The sequence below is a fragment of the Parasteatoda tepidariorum genome, chromosome 6 (genome assembly GCF_043381705.1).
Source record: "Parasteatoda tepidariorum isolate YZ-2023 chromosome 6, CAS_Ptep_4.0, whole genome shotgun sequence".
Classification (NCBI taxonomy): domain Eukaryota; kingdom Metazoa; phylum Arthropoda; class Arachnida; order Araneae; family Theridiidae; genus Parasteatoda; species Parasteatoda tepidariorum.
The window spans coordinates 13099960-13115926 of record NC_092209.1 but is presented as its reverse complement, the minus strand read 5'-3'; the positions used below and the strand labels follow the sequence as shown (position 1 = coordinate 13115926).

The 15967-nt window shown below is 31.0% G+C and overlaps 1 long non-coding RNA gene across 1 annotated transcript in view; it reads left to right on the top strand.

Moving 5' to 3' along the window:
* The window catches only part of LOC122270625 (uncharacterized), a 71285-nt gene extending 56783 nt beyond the window's left edge, over positions 1–14502 (top strand). Inside the window, exons 2-3 of the long non-coding RNA XR_006225917.2 lie at positions 7608–7691; positions 14318–14502. This is a non-coding gene — a long non-coding RNA (uncharacterized lncRNA). The remainder of the gene's footprint in view (positions 1–7607; positions 7692–14317) is intronic.
* Positions 14503–15967: the final 1465 nt, after the last annotated feature.

Here is a 15967-nt window from a genome sequence, read left to right as displayed (position 1 = left end):
GAAAACTTAATGTTTCAAAGAAATTAAAATGTAACTTTTTAAATATTTTTTTTTAATAATTGTAATATTGTTTTAATAATTGTAATATTTCTCTTAAAAAGAAAGCCTAGTACAAATTTTTGAAACAAACTATTGGCAGTTCTTCTTTTCAGCAGAATACAAAGCTATAATTTCCACCTCATATTTTTCGAAACTAGCAAATGCTATGCGAAATGCAAATTTTACTATTAAAAAAAGAGGAAACTTCGCTACTTACTTCTGCCATGCATAGTAAGTAAACCGTCTTACAGGGGCTGATCAAAATAATTGAAATACTTCTATACTAACCTTTTGTAAACAATTTAGCAGCAAATGTTTTTGAAGATAAAGCAAAACTGTCGCTACAATTTGAAGATTATGCTTGAAGGTTTCAGAAAATATGCCATTTTTACCCATGCAAAATTCGGATAAACTAAAATGAGCGTTGGATTTCTTACAATTTTATTTAGTTTAGTTTCTTAACGAATAAAAAATTGAGAGATACATTTTTTTTCTTCATGTTAGTAGAATTTGTCTAATTGTGACTCAGTGAAATGAAATATTGGTTGTTATTTAAATATTACTAAGAATTTTTTTCACGAGCAGCGTAAATATTGACTGTTTAGGGGACTGCTTTGGTAGCTATATCTAGAAATTAACTAGTGTCATATATTTAGAAATAAAACTATTTATTTCAGCAAAAGTTTGTTTGAAACATCTCTCATGCATTTTTTTAAAGATATTTAGCATTTTATCTTCGTGTTTTGTTTTGTCTGGAAGGGAAAAAAACAATTAGAACTAGTTTAATTACGATTTCAACATAGCTAAAAAGTTAATATCTGAGCCTAAAAAAAAAGTTTACAATGTGGCAGTTATGCGAATAAAATCTGCCACCATTCCCATAACTGAACGTTTTTGAAAGCGTCATGTGTTTGGCTTGACCAAATGTGAACCATATGCTTGACCAAAATATTTCACTTTAGTCCCATTTAGTACATAAAGCTCTCTCTATATTTTTTCTTTGTAACTCTTTACAAGTTATTTGGTTTTTTTCGTTTTCCGTTCAAAAAAATTTAATATTATGCCGAGGAAGGCGTAATAAGTATGCTTCATTACCTCAAAACAGTTGAACAAAATACTAAGCGATTTAGTTCTGCTTCATTCATAAAGACCTCATCAACATAAAGTGTTTGCGTTCACCGCTTCAATCGTTTTACGACCACGTAACATATTAAAAAAATCGTATTTTGGTGCATAACTCTATCCGATACATTTACGATGGCGCAAAAAATGCCAGTAATTTTCTCTAAACCTTGCATTGCGAGCGTGCTAAGTGCCATTTTGGTTATTGTAGTCACCGCTTGTTTGTTATAAGTCTACGCCAAATCCAAATAGACACTGAACATAGCGTTTCTTTTTTTATCTATAATGGCTGCGGTCGGTTAAGCAAGTATTTATCTCGCTTTGACAGCTTGAAGGGTGGAAAATGGCGAAAACTCAGTGGTGCAAGTCACTTCACGCCACAAAAGTGAAAGACTATGTGCAAATCTTGAGCAATACTTTGTGATTGATCTGCGATGGCAAGACACATAAATTACAGGTTGCCTTTTTTCTTTGGACTAACATGCATTTATGCCGTCTTGGTTGTGTGAATTAAATGACCTTTGCATGTTTATGGTTTTTGTGAAATTAACTTGTATTTGACGGTATCTATCCATCACCTCCTAAATCAGAAAGTCTCCACACGATTTTTCATAAGTAGTCTGCGCAGACTATTTAAAAAGTGAACCAGTTGTGCGCATAAATCCAAATTCTTTTTTAAAAATAACTCTGGATGCTGGATATTGGGGTTATCTCGGCGTTTGGCGCGAAGCACTACTAACCGTTCATCGAATCTGTTTTGTCGTATTCTAGGAGGTCCTAAATATGAATGAAGTTGTAGTATGTTGTAACAAAAAATCAAGTCCTTAAAGAAGTAAATCTTGAGTTCTGAAGTGAAAATCATCATTGGGATCCCCTTGAGTAGAGTTGTGTGATAAAGTTAATAGTATTTTGATAGTATGCAGTCTGAGCATAAAAAGGCGGTTATTGGGCTGAAATTCGAATTATCACGGATTATATCAATATCGAACAACTTATTGAAATCTGATGGTGTGCATGTTTTTGCATCGCCATAAAATTTGGAGGTCAATTTAGCTATAAAGTAATTGATATCATCAATGTTTAAGTCTCTTCTGAGTAATCTATCCTTGGGGAGTCAGTCATTGTGCGTAAAAATTTACCTTCAGTTGCAGATAGCTTCTTTTTTAGGTTGTTGCTTATAGTAGTGAGGGCTGGGCAAGCATAAGTAAGAACTGGTCGAATCGCTTGTATATAGATAGTTCTTTTATTTGATTAAAAATAACTGGGAGAAATTTATCATATATATATTTGAGAATTGAATTTGTGGGGGTTGACAAGTAAATAAGACAAAATAACCATATTCATAAATTAAATAAATTCTCAGGGATATATTTGCTACCACTTTCTTAATTTTACTAGATTTTCTATTAAGTAACTCTTTTGTAAACTTGTTTACCTTCATAGTGGTCTGATCGGACTATCTAAGAAACTGTGTGGAGACTTTCAGATATAGGAGGCGTTGATCTATCAGACATTTAGGCATTTAAAATAGCGAGTCGTTAAAATACTTTAAAGCAGAAGCTTTGGAAATATCATATCCTACAATAGAAATCTTCCACATCATGTCTTAGAGGTGGAATGCTCGGTTGTTCGACGATTGTTATAAAATAAAATATAGAGAGATAGACATTTAAAAGCTAAAGTTTTAAATTTCGGAAAATTGTCAGCATTTTAACAGTCTCTCCACGAAAAAGAACTGGAGTAGGACTTGGACTGATGTGGGATTCGGAGTACCTGTCCGAGAGGACAATTGACTCCTTCATATGAAGTGATGCCCTTGGGCGACTGGATTTTGACAGCAAGGCAGATTATGGTGTGAGAAAGGCACAGGTGGTAGCAGTCATAAGGCACATTATGGCTAGGCACTAAAGAGCTAGAACAAAGCTGCGTTGCATATGAACTTTAATCAATTATATGTAGTGATGTTCAAAATAAGTTCAAATGAATAAAAAAAAATTATATAAACTTAGGTACCACTAGAATAAATTTTCGCAAAAACTGTAGAAAGTTGGCAGCCCTGTACATATATGCTTACTTTCACTCCTTCTGAGAAAGGATAATCAAAGTAGTGATAAAACAATTTCCAAAAGACAATGTTTCTCAAAAATTTATTTATATTTTGATCAAGTCGAAATTCGGATATTGGATCAGAAGACCTTTATATTATTGGCAGTTTTATAGTCACAATAAAATTCATATTTACATGAAAAATTGGTTGATTTGTGGTGCCAAAAACACAGACTAATACCCGCAGGAAACAAATACCGAGATTTAAGATTGAATTCCATCATAATCGGTATGGATAAAAGTATGATAGTTAAAATATAATAAAATAAAATTCAGAAGCTGCAAGATAAAATAAGTAAAGATAAAGTAAAAGAGTATATATATATATTTCTACAACTTAGAGTATTATTCTATGTTCAACGTTAGTGACAAAAAAGATATCTAGCTATTAGTAAGAATAAAACAGCTTAAATGATGTCTTTTTAGAACTTTATGTGATGCTGGAAATGAAAACTTGTATCAAGATATTCAATTTGTACCTAAAATTGATTGCATTCAGTAAAAGAAAAAAAAAATTTCAAAAATTTTAAGTACCACTATTTATTTAAAAATGTAATTTTTATATTTAAAAAATTTTGTTTTGACTCATCCACTTAACTTAATAGATAGCTTCATAATATTCACTCACAAGCAGTAAAATAAGTTTACTGGTGGGTAGGAAGAAAAATATTACTTAAATTTGTAACAAATTCGTATGACAATATCTCAGTTTCTTAAACACTAATGTTACCAACGCTTTATAGATACCTATTCTACCATTAGTGGGTCAAATTATCCGAAATTTATATCAAGACGGAAAAGAGTAAAAACTGGTAACAAATAAATTTCTTTTTTTAGTTTTTTTCCCTGAATAATAAAAATCCATAACTACCAATTGTTTTTAACGGATGCAATTTTTATATTGAATTGCTTCTTCGCCGTGTTAAATTTCCTTACAGTGAATTGTTATTGTTGAGAATAGTCCTCCCGAATATTATCTAATATTGAAATAGTTCTTCTACCAGTATTTTCTCTTATCCGTCTCGCTTTCAGGACTGCTACAATACGATAAGCAATATGTATCGATAAGCTTATAAAACGAAAAATTTTCTCAGGGTCAAATGACCCGATGTGGTAGACAACGGTATACGACAGGCATTACTCAACATAAACAAAACAAAAAGAAATATAAAAATAGTATAAGAACTGTAGATTAATTAGTAATAAAAAGTTATAAAGTCAAATTTGCAGAAGTAATAAGATGATAAGTGCATTTTCAATAAGATGATAAGTGCATTTTCAATGCAAAAGTTCAAAGTGGATTATTTGACCCGTTATGGTATTATTAGTGTTAAAGGCATATGGAAATTGAGGCTGTAAGAATACATACTCTACAGCCTAAGCTTTTATTCTAAGGTCTACGCGAGTCACGATGGACATCAGTTAAAGATTCTTTAAAACACACACCACTCTGTTACTGAAAAGGTTAAATTAAAATTTTATGCATTGAGCGGAAAGGGTTGTTTGTTTACATGTGTATTCACAAAATCCCCGAGGAGTCATTTATTATTAAATTCATTTTTGGTTAATGGAAAGAATAACAAATTGAAAATGGTTGTTAAAATTGGCAAAAAACATACTCCTTCATAGCATATTATATTCCATTAATAAATAAAAGTTGCCGTTAAGGTACTTCTCCTAACGCCATCTTAAATTTTAAGTAAATTTATTATGCTTCGTTCTCTTGTTTTATCAGAGAAAATTGAAAGAGAATCTAAATTACAGCATGTATTGGAAATTCCCAAATTCAGGTTAAGTGAAAACCTTGCATCTTACATGTATTGGAAGATAGTGCGAGTAATGTAAATGTCCAGCAAGAGCGCATTTGTGAAAATGAAATAAAAAAGATTAAAAGCATATTTAGAATTTTTCACGCCTTCGGCAGTTCAGTTTGACCGAGGAGAAAAAGGCCTCTAAGAACTAAATTAATATTTTACTTTTTTACCATAAAAACCTTGGTTTTCTTATTTGCTATGAAACAATCAAGCGTTTTGAGCCGTGATGGTTCAGGAGATAAAGGCGTTCACCTTCCGATGAAGTGATTCAGGTTCGAATCCCAGCGATGGCTGGTCGATACGAATTCCCCAACCGGCTCGCACCGACCACAGTGCTGATTTAAAAATATCCTCAGCAATATGCGGATCATGTATTAGAGCGACGCTTCCTATAACTGAAAGTCTCCTCACGGTTTTTTGTAGGTAGTCGGATCAGCATACGTGCCAACTTTCAATCCATTGAAGGATGATTTTCCCCAGTGGTAGTAAACTGAAATTTAAATTACAATTTTAAGCAGAAACATTCGTTGTATTTTGAAGAACCTTGTGCGGATTACTTCAATAGTGTTACATATTATGGTTAATTTATTTAAAAATAGTGGTGGATCAAAAATATTATAAATTAAGTTCATAAATTCAAGGAATACATCGAAAGCATACATTTCACTACCACTTTAAATATAGAATTAAAATTTTACGCCAAATGCGTAAAAATTGTCAGGTATGGATCAGACAACTTTGAAGGTAAATCAATTAGTGAAAGAACCATTTAATATGAAATCTATTAAAAATTAGAAAGTGGTAACAAATGTATGTCTAAAAATTTGTTTAATTTATGAATATATTTGGTTTGTTTTATTTACTTGTCATTGTCAACCACTACAGATTCAATTCTCAAATATATATGATAAATTTCTCTCAAGTACTTTTAAAACAGAATTTGGGTTCAAGAGCACAACCGGTTTCCTTTTTGAATAGTCTGCGCAGACTACTTATAAGAAACCGTGTGGAGGCTTTCTGACGTAGTAGGTGATGGGTAGGCCAACCATGCATTTCCGTGGTTTTCCTTTCCACGTAAACCAGATGCGGGTTATTTCCATCAAAAAGTCTTCCACGAAGGCAAATTTTTCCCACAAATTTCCCCCAGTACTTGACCCAGGAGTTCCCCTGTCTTCTGGATTGAGTTCAAGATTACAAGGCTATGGAGTTGAACATTAGTAGACGTAAGCCCAAAATTGGGTCTGATGTTCTATGCCGGTTATAAAATAAAATAAAAATCAAGCGTTGTCATGGAAGTGTAATATACAATTTTGCCAATCTGCCAAATTTTACAGTGATAAATGACAGAAATATCCTGCTTGTCTACACCAGCCCTAAGCTTCCCCCAGGCTCCCATACCCTTAAACTTTATTTATTTTGAACACAAATCTATTGTTATGAAATAAAGGTCATGGTATATGCATTTTTGTTTTTCAATCTACACAAATTGCATCCCTACATTTGGCGTGTCTCTAAATAATAACCATGTTTTAAAGACTAATATTTTTATGTTACACACTGCAACAATAATAGACGCCGCAAAACGAAAAAGTAAAATATGTACTAATGAATTATGATTAACACACACCCCGTTTCAATTTTGTTTCCTGAAAGAAAAATGAAGTATCATTCTCGAACAAAGCCTAAAAAAAAAAAGGGGGGGTTAGTAGCGTTTTTATTACCCGTTTAAACCACAAAGAAACATTTAATAGCGCAGTTATTAAAGAAAGGTTGCAATATCGCGTATAATAGGCGTTGATAATGACATATCATTATATCGTTAGAGGAACATTGCTATTGTTGGATTGTTGTTAAGTGATTGTATGATGAAGTTTAAATCAAACAGGAAGTTTGGATGATACTGGTTATTTTTCATGTCACCAAACCGGAACTAATGGACGCAATGTAAACTCGGCATTATGTTTTTTAATATAAGTTTACAAATGACGATGACTATTTAATTTGAGATTGGAATTTGCCTTACAAGGCCATAGACATCTGGTTGATTAATTAGTTTATTTTTAGATGAAAAAGTCTTTTGATTTGGAAAGAAAAGAATTATTGTAGTGGAGGGTTGAAACGCCCTGGGCGTTTAGACGAAGGTAATCTGTGACTGTGACACTATAACTTTAAACCTTTTTTTAGGTTATTAGTATTATTTTTACTCAGAAATAAATATTTTTAATTAGGTTATTACTTGGCGTAAACGAAGTATTTTATAAAGAATGGAATATGTTTTTTTTTAAACGAATTCAATAATTAAACTTTGGGTCACTAAAAGAAAAAATTCTTTTACATTTAGGAAAACTTAAGAATAGTTGTCGGATATAATGACTTTTTTTCTTTCTGTATACATTTAGATAAATAGGAATTTATATATTTATAAATATAACTTTCCCATTTTTTTCTTATTAAAAAAATTTTCTTTTCCAGTCTTTGTCTGTTTTTATTATTTATTTACTTATATTTGCTCACTTTTCGTTCCAGGAGTAACCAATTGAGGAGTTTGCCCCGGAATCCATGCACATGTCTGCCAGCTTTCAATGCTTTTTGCAAAAATTTATTCTAGTGGTAGCTAAGTTTATGTCTTGATGTATTATTTTTTTATTTATTTAAACTTATTTTCTACACCACTATACATAAAGGATTTAAAATTTCATCTGCAACACCACTTTTTTCAAGCTCGTTCGGGACCACTTAGATCAGTCTGCGTAGGAACCGAGGTTGTGCGGTGTTGATCCTCGTTAAACTGTTCTACCGCAAAGTGCTCGACTTCGCGTGCAGGTCGTCGGGCTACCGAAGCGGGGGTGCCATCTCCTCTGCAGAGGATCAAAATTGTGATGGCATGTCTTTGGATCATCCTCAGGAATGCTTCCCTGACCGTCACCAATAGCCCATAGTGCAGCTCTAGTGAGACGTAAATGAACTAAAATCAAGCTCATTCGGGAGCCAACCTCGGCTCGGAGCGGTATCGCTCGCCACAGCTGTGCAAAGTGTGGAGGTAGCGGGTTCGAATCCCGTAGTTACCCTGGACGTATCTTCGTCCTTTCTTTCTCTATAGTGTGCTATCTGCCCTTCTATTTGATAAAGGTTTATAAACCTGAATCGAGCACACAAGCCTGCAAGTGTATGTAAATCCATTAAACTAATCAAGCTCGTCCGTGGTGAGGCTTTTAAAATGCTGATAAAGTTACCAGAAAGCTTTGGTTTTTAAATAACTATCTCTCTCTAAAATAATTTCCAAAAACGTAATAGTTGGCAAGCCTGCATAAACTCTGCGTGCAATTATTGTAAGATTTTGTTTTCAAATTTTCATCTTGATATCGCTCAAATGTTATTCAGTGTGACTCAGAAGTGATTCAATTGCTACAAATATGAATTCAGAAGTTTCAAACCATAAATTGAAAATATAATTGCAAGATCATACCTGCCAACTTTTACGCATTTGGCGTAAAATTTTATTTCTATACTTAAAGTGGTAGTAAAATATATGCTTTCTATATATTCCTTGCATTTATAAACTTAATTTAAAATCTTTTTGACCACCACTATTCTTTAAAAAATAAAGCATATATATTAATATGTAATACTGTCGTGTCGCTACGCATAACCTTTCTCAAAACATCTCATATCTTTCTGCCTAAAATTGTAATTTAAATTCTATTTTACTACCACTGGGGAAAATCATCCTCGAATGGATTAAAAGTTGGCAGGTATGCAAGATAGAGGTTAGAGAAAAGCTGCATTTTCTGAGGAATAGATGTTAATTAAAATTTTTAAAAAAGTGGTAGCCAGTGTATTTTAACCCATTCTCTGTTGACGAAGCATTTGCGTAAGATTCTAGCTATTTGAGACTGATTTGAATAATTTTTTTCACTGTTGGTGTGCTAAATCTGAAACTTCTGGGGAAGAAACCAGAGATGCCAACTGCTCCGCTTTTTGGAAAAAATTTAATAAATTGGTAGCGAATTAAATAGTCATGCTTGTAGAATAATAACAATTACGCCCCACTCTTTAAAAGTGGCACCGCGAGGTAACTACGATGAAGTTGCATTCAATATCATTCTTTGAATTTTTGTTATGTAAAGATGGAAAAATTATAGAAAATGAAAAATACTGAATCAAAAAATACTTAACTAAATTTATTAAACACGTTGAGGAGTAAGTTGGCATCTCTGTGTATATAAATAAAACTATTTTTGTGTGTTCTATATTGCATTAATTTCTTCAAATCATTTTAATAATATTAAAAAAAAAGTAATATAATAATATGTATAATATAATATAGTAAAAAAAAAATTTAAAATTTACTCGATTTATGTGTTTCTAATAATCTTGACTTCAACGGGTACCGGTGACCCCCGTGCCGCTACGAACAAATTCAGAGCCGGTCAGCGATGACCCTAATGGCATTCTAGGTGTTAACTAATATATTCAATTTATGTAATTATTCAATCATAACTACTACCACCATGACATATATTGGAAGTAACTCATAATTTAAACGAAAAATATCTATGCAAACAGATTTAGTTATAAACTGAAAGAAATAAGTTAGAATTTTCTCTCTTTTATTCTCTCTGAATCTCTTTTATTAGATATTAGATTTTTATGAATCACCACTATTTACATTTTTAGTCTCCTATGACCACCCTGTCGTGAAAAAAAGTTAACACGTTGAATGCCATGGAGGACGCCGGTGACCGGCACTGAGTTTGTTCGTAGCGCCACAAGTGTCACAGGTGACCGGTGTAGCCAAGTTTAATCGAAACGCATAATTCGAGTAAATTTTTAAATATTATTATCGAAACTAAAATGATTTGAAGAAATGAATACAATATAGAACACACAAAAATAGTTTTATTTATATGCACAGAGATGCCAACTTGCGCCTTACAGCGAATAAATATTTTCAAGTGGTAGTTTATTAATTGTGATTCTTGGTTTAATAAATTCAATTTAGTAGATTTTTATCCACCACTATTTCTAAACAAGTCGTAGGCTTATATAATTCGCCCCATATTTTTCAGTTACGTTATATCCTTTAACTCGCCCCCCTTTTGTACGTATTTCCAAACTGTAAATATTCATTAGTGTTTATTTTCCCATTGTACTTTAATTTTACCTTTTTCATGTACATTTTTATTACTTATAATTTTGTCATTGCCTAATAATGGCAAAGTGCCTATTTTCTTTTCTCAAGAACTCCATTTGCTTCCCAAACTTTAATTTTGTCATGTATGTCTCTAAGTTTAACTTCAAGATGAATGGGAAAAGGGCCGTAAGGCCTCAGACGCCCAGTTCCACTACAACGAACGAACGAACGAATTCAGTTACGTTATGCTAAACCTTATAAAAATGCTAGCGAAATCTATCTAAAAATTGCACATTTAGTTTGCAGTTATTTACCGTCTGGCCAGACAGGAAAGCCATGTAAAACGTGTTAATAGCAATGAATATTTTATTAAGAATTGATTTACTGCTTCCAAAAATAATTTATTATTGAAATGGTTCTATTACCAGTTTTTTTCTCTTTTCCATATCACTTTCAGGCCTGAATGTGCTGGCAATATTTAATAAAAAATCATTTTGAATTGATTATTATTCCGCTCCTCTCTTACATATTCTTATCTGCATAGCTGCCGTAACTAAAATTTCATTTTTATAAAATGTTGGTAAATTTTATGCTTTATATTCATGTTCTGAATTAATGACAGGCCAGCAAACTACTGCACATTTTTAAAAATATTTTATTAAGTGGTAGATACTTAGAATCAAAGCTTTCAGAATTTTTGGTAATCAGGTCTACATTTTAAATGCCTCACCACGAAAGTGTTGATGAAAAATATGAACTTTTAAATCATTTATATGGAAAAACAGCTCAAATGAATAAAAACATTTCAATAAATGAAATTTCATTTGAATACATTTTTTCAAAAAGAGTAAAAAGTTGACAGCTCTGTAATAAGTTTAATTTAAAATGATTTGATCTATCAATATGTATGAACAAATTAAACACTATAAATGCCTGATAATTCGAGGATGGTGTTTTTATTTCCTGACAATATGAATAAAATATTTTGACCAACAATTGTAATGCGTTTTCCATCCTACAACCACTTGGGAAAATCATTTTCGAGAAAAGCGAAAGACTCTTATTTTGCACTAACGCAAAAAGTGCCCTAATAATAAACGTGATAGTCAGTTTGCATTTAAATTAAAAGGAGATTTTCTTCAGCTATTTAATAATTTGGTTATAAATCGCAACAACTGTTTAATTTCAGAACAAGATGTTCATCACTGGATGTATAATTTTATGTAATTAATAGATTTTAGCTGATAGAAATATTAAATTTTTTGCTTTTGTAAGTACACAAAGAATTAAATATTTGAATTGCCAATCTTAAACACGTTGAATGCCATGGGGTCACCGGTGACCGACTCTGAGTTTGTTCGTAGCACCACGGGGGTTACCGGTGAAGCCAAGATTATTAGAAATGCATTATTCGAGAAAATTTTTAATTCTTTTTTATTATCGTTACTAAAATAGTTTGAAGAAATTAATACAATATAGAACACACAAGAATAGTTTTATTTATATATACAGAGATGCCAACTTGCTCCGGACCGCGAATAAATATTTTCAAGTGGTAGTTTATTAATTGTGATTCTTGGTTTAATAAATTCAATTTAGTGAAATTTTATCTTTCACTATTTCTAAACAATTCGTGGGCTTGTATAATTCACCACTTTTTTCAGATATGTCATGCAGATATGCCTTTTAAAAAATTAGCAAAATTTGTCTAATATTTGCAAATTAAGTTTGTAGTTATTCACCGTTTGGCCAGACGGGCAAGCCATGTAAAATTAGCCTGGCATTCAACGTGTTAACATATTAAAAAAGAGACACGTTCAAACATATAAATTTGGCTTTGTGATTCCTCAAATTGTAGATTCTTTTGAGAAAAAATAAACTCCACCCTATCTGTAACTAAAGCTGTCAAGATATCTCACTTACTTATCCAATCAGCAAACTTCTTCACACCGCCTACTTTTTTCACACCTTCCAGCTATTGGAGGAAATGAAGAACAAGTATCACAGATACCGAAAGAAAGAATCTCTTTTAGAAAAGCATTGACGCCCTAGGAAATAGATCTATAGCTAGAATGCCACGGGCGACAAAAATGTAAAAAATGGTGATTAATAAATAACAAAAATCTCTTATAAATAAATAAAAATAGGTACGTTTTCTAGCGTAATTTTTTCAGTTGACTATTGATTGAACAGGGTTCCCACAGTCCACTAAAATTGCATAATGTAATAATAAAATTCAAAACTAACAAAATTCAAAATTTTATTGAAAAGATATTAAAACATGCAACTTTTTTTATTAAGAATAAAAACTTTTATTAGAACAAGTGCTTTTTTTTTTTTTTTACCAAGCATAAGCATATTTTATTCAGTTGACTATGGATCTCAAAGAAAAGGATTGCCGCGGGCGACTAAAATTGTAGAATTGCAGAAACTAATAAAATTCAAAATTTTATTAAAAAAGATTAAAATTTATAATTTTTCGCATACTTTTTTTGCGTTTACAACTAAATATGAATTTAAAAGTAAATCATAAAGGTATCAAAGATAAAATAGATAAAAAAAAGAATAAATAAACAAAAGTTGATTTTTATTTACTTATAACATTTTTAAGCAAAACTGTCTTTTTTTCTTTTTAAATATGAATAACTTAGAATTAAAATCTAGGTGGTAGTTTCAATTGTAATTAAGTAAATTAAAGAAATAAAACAATGAATTGAGCCTTAACCACTTTTTTAACAGTCTGTAATATATGCCTAAATTAATTTAATTAAATAAGTTCATTTAAAATGGTTTTGACTAATATTTACCAACTCTAACTCTTATCCAGGATAATTATTCCCAAGTGGTAATGAAGTGACAATTAAATTAAAAAAAAAAAAAGCATATAGATACTTCCACCACATTATGTCATTCCACATGACATAAATAAAAATAAAGCGAATTTTTGTTGCTGTTAATTAAACATGTCATAAAAAAAATTTACAGGCTCAATTTTATTACCGAGAAAGAAAAAAAAAATGCGAATTTCAAATCTATTTATATTTAGCCAGAAGTTTTTAAGATTTGTGTAAAAAATTGATGAAGGAGCTTATAGCCCCTAGGACTAGGTATTCCATACCGAAATTTACATGGGCAAAAAATGAAAATAACGTTATTTTAATATCTTACGCAAGCATTTTTGATATCCCAGCTAAAATAAGAAAGTCAGAAACCTTTCAGAAGAAATTAATTATTATAAAAAGATTTTTAACTTAATGATTAATTTAAATTTGTTACAGTTAACAATACCACGATATATCGGGAAATATCGATTCGATTTTGATCTGCTTTAAAAATACCCAAACAAAATTTCCGAAAAAGCTGACCAACAATATGAAATTTTGTTTTAAGGAGTTAAACGCGGTCTTTAAGAAATCTTCCATGGAATGCGGAATTAAATCAAGCTACGACGTGTATCCATGTCCAGTGACGTAGTTTTAGAAAAAGAAAAAAACTCCAAAACTTATACATCACTAGATTAATGAAATATTGTGCGCAAAGGAGGATGTAGATATAAACATATATGTATATATATATATACAATCGGGCTTCGAGCTTCCCTTCCCCCTACCATCCGGAAAAATTAAATATTTAGCAACTCTATTGAAATACAGGAAACATATCACCAAATAATATTGCTATCATGTTATTGTACTTTATTAAATTCGATTTTTCAAAATCAATGGTAATTTTTATTTTCACGGCGTGTATACACGTCATACGCTCCGCAATAGAGATTTGAACCGATGTTAAACACTCTCAACTTCTTAAATAGAGAAGGAATCGAAATGAAGTTTTGTATTATGAAGATTTTTTTAATGTACTTACATTGTCATTTCTCTGTTGTTGTTTTTTTAAATTTCTTTTTCATTATTTTTTAATTTATTAAAAATGTTTATTATTCTTTTTTATTTATTTAATTTTTTTTATTATTTCTTTATTTATTATTTTTTTTTTTTAATTTTTACAGATGCACATATTTTTTTCCAAACATGCGCTCTTTCTAAGAAAATTTTATGCTTACCATCTGATTTTACATATTTTATTATTAATTTTCTTCTAGGTTATTGGGCTGGAGGAAGAAAAAAGTGAGTGCAAGCAGCCCCAGGTGACCAGTGTCAGGAATGCGTGATAAATATTCTCGCTAACAAGCGTACTTTTGCACCATCTTGGAGTGTGTTTCAGCATCCGATCTCACCGCTGTTTAGTTACAGAAAATATTAAAATAAAAATTTTTATAAATTAAAAGATGCTATAGGAAGCTGTGAAAAACTTGTATGTTTATTTAAATAATTTACTAATTTAATTATAAGAAGCAGCAGTTTTTCTATACCAGGGTTCATATGCACCTGGAAAAATTTTACTGTGTATACACTCTTTTAATCGAATTTAATAACCCAAGAATCGTACAATGAAAGACTACCACTCCAAAATATTTATTCTCTCTCAGGAGCAAGTTGGCATCTCTACGGATGCAAAAAATTTTATTCGATATACAGCGGAAGTTAATGTTAAGAAATATTCAGCTTCATTATCAATTATTATTTTTCCAGGTGCGTACAACCAACGTCTCCACACGGTTTTTCAAAGGTAGTCCGATCAGACCACTGTGAAGAATATTCACTTACAGAACGAGTCATTTAATACAGAATATAGTTAAAATAAAAAAGTGGTAGTAAATATATAACAAAAAATTTATTTTATTTATGAATATTACTGGTATGCCTCATTCACTTGTCAACCTCTACAGATTCAATTCTCAAATATATAAGATAAATTTCTCTCAATTACTTTTATAAAAGGTTTTGGATTCATGCGCACAACTGGTTCACTTTTTAAACAGTCTGCACGGACTACTTATAAAAGACCGTGTGGAGGCTTCTTGATGTAGGAGATGATGGTACAACCCTGTATATTTTATTGTGACATTGTTTTTTAAATATAATGTCGATTACACTTTAATATCTGAAATTGTTAAAATGCATTACAGGAAGATAATTCCTGTGATGATTAATTACATACAGATCTACGGACATGATGTTCTGTAATGACTGCTTTTAACTCGACTTTTTAAAGTTCCTACAATCCTAACCTATACACCAAAAATAAAAGGATCTCATACGGTTTGTGAAATGCAACAACTGCACACACTCATCATATATGTAGCAGGTACTATTTCTATCACATTAATATCCGCTTCCACTATTTATGATGCCAAAGAAAGATTTCTTTGTACATGATATGAAAAAATTTTCATGTACCAACAGCAACATAGCTGATCGTATTTGAAACAGCTAAAATCACAGTACGTTGAACAATTAGGAAAACTGAGTTACTGAACAATAAAAACCGAAATTCTGCTTTATTTTATGAAAACTGGTATAAAGTATTCTGAATTAATCTCAAAATTGAATTATTAAATATAATTTAAAATTTAATTTATCTAGTGATAGCAAATAAACTTCAAAAATCAAATCTTTAAAAATCAATTTTTATCGTTAACTATTCGGCCGATTTCGCTCAAATTTTGCATTTTACCGTTTAAAATTACATTCTTTACTATGTAAAAAATTTTATAACTTACTATTCAAATTTTTTTCGACTGTTATTAATTTAAAATAATCTTTGGATAAACGAATTTTATAATTGTGTGTAAATATTTTTCAATTCGCTAAAATATTCTCGAGATACGGTGAAATGTGCAAAAAATAAA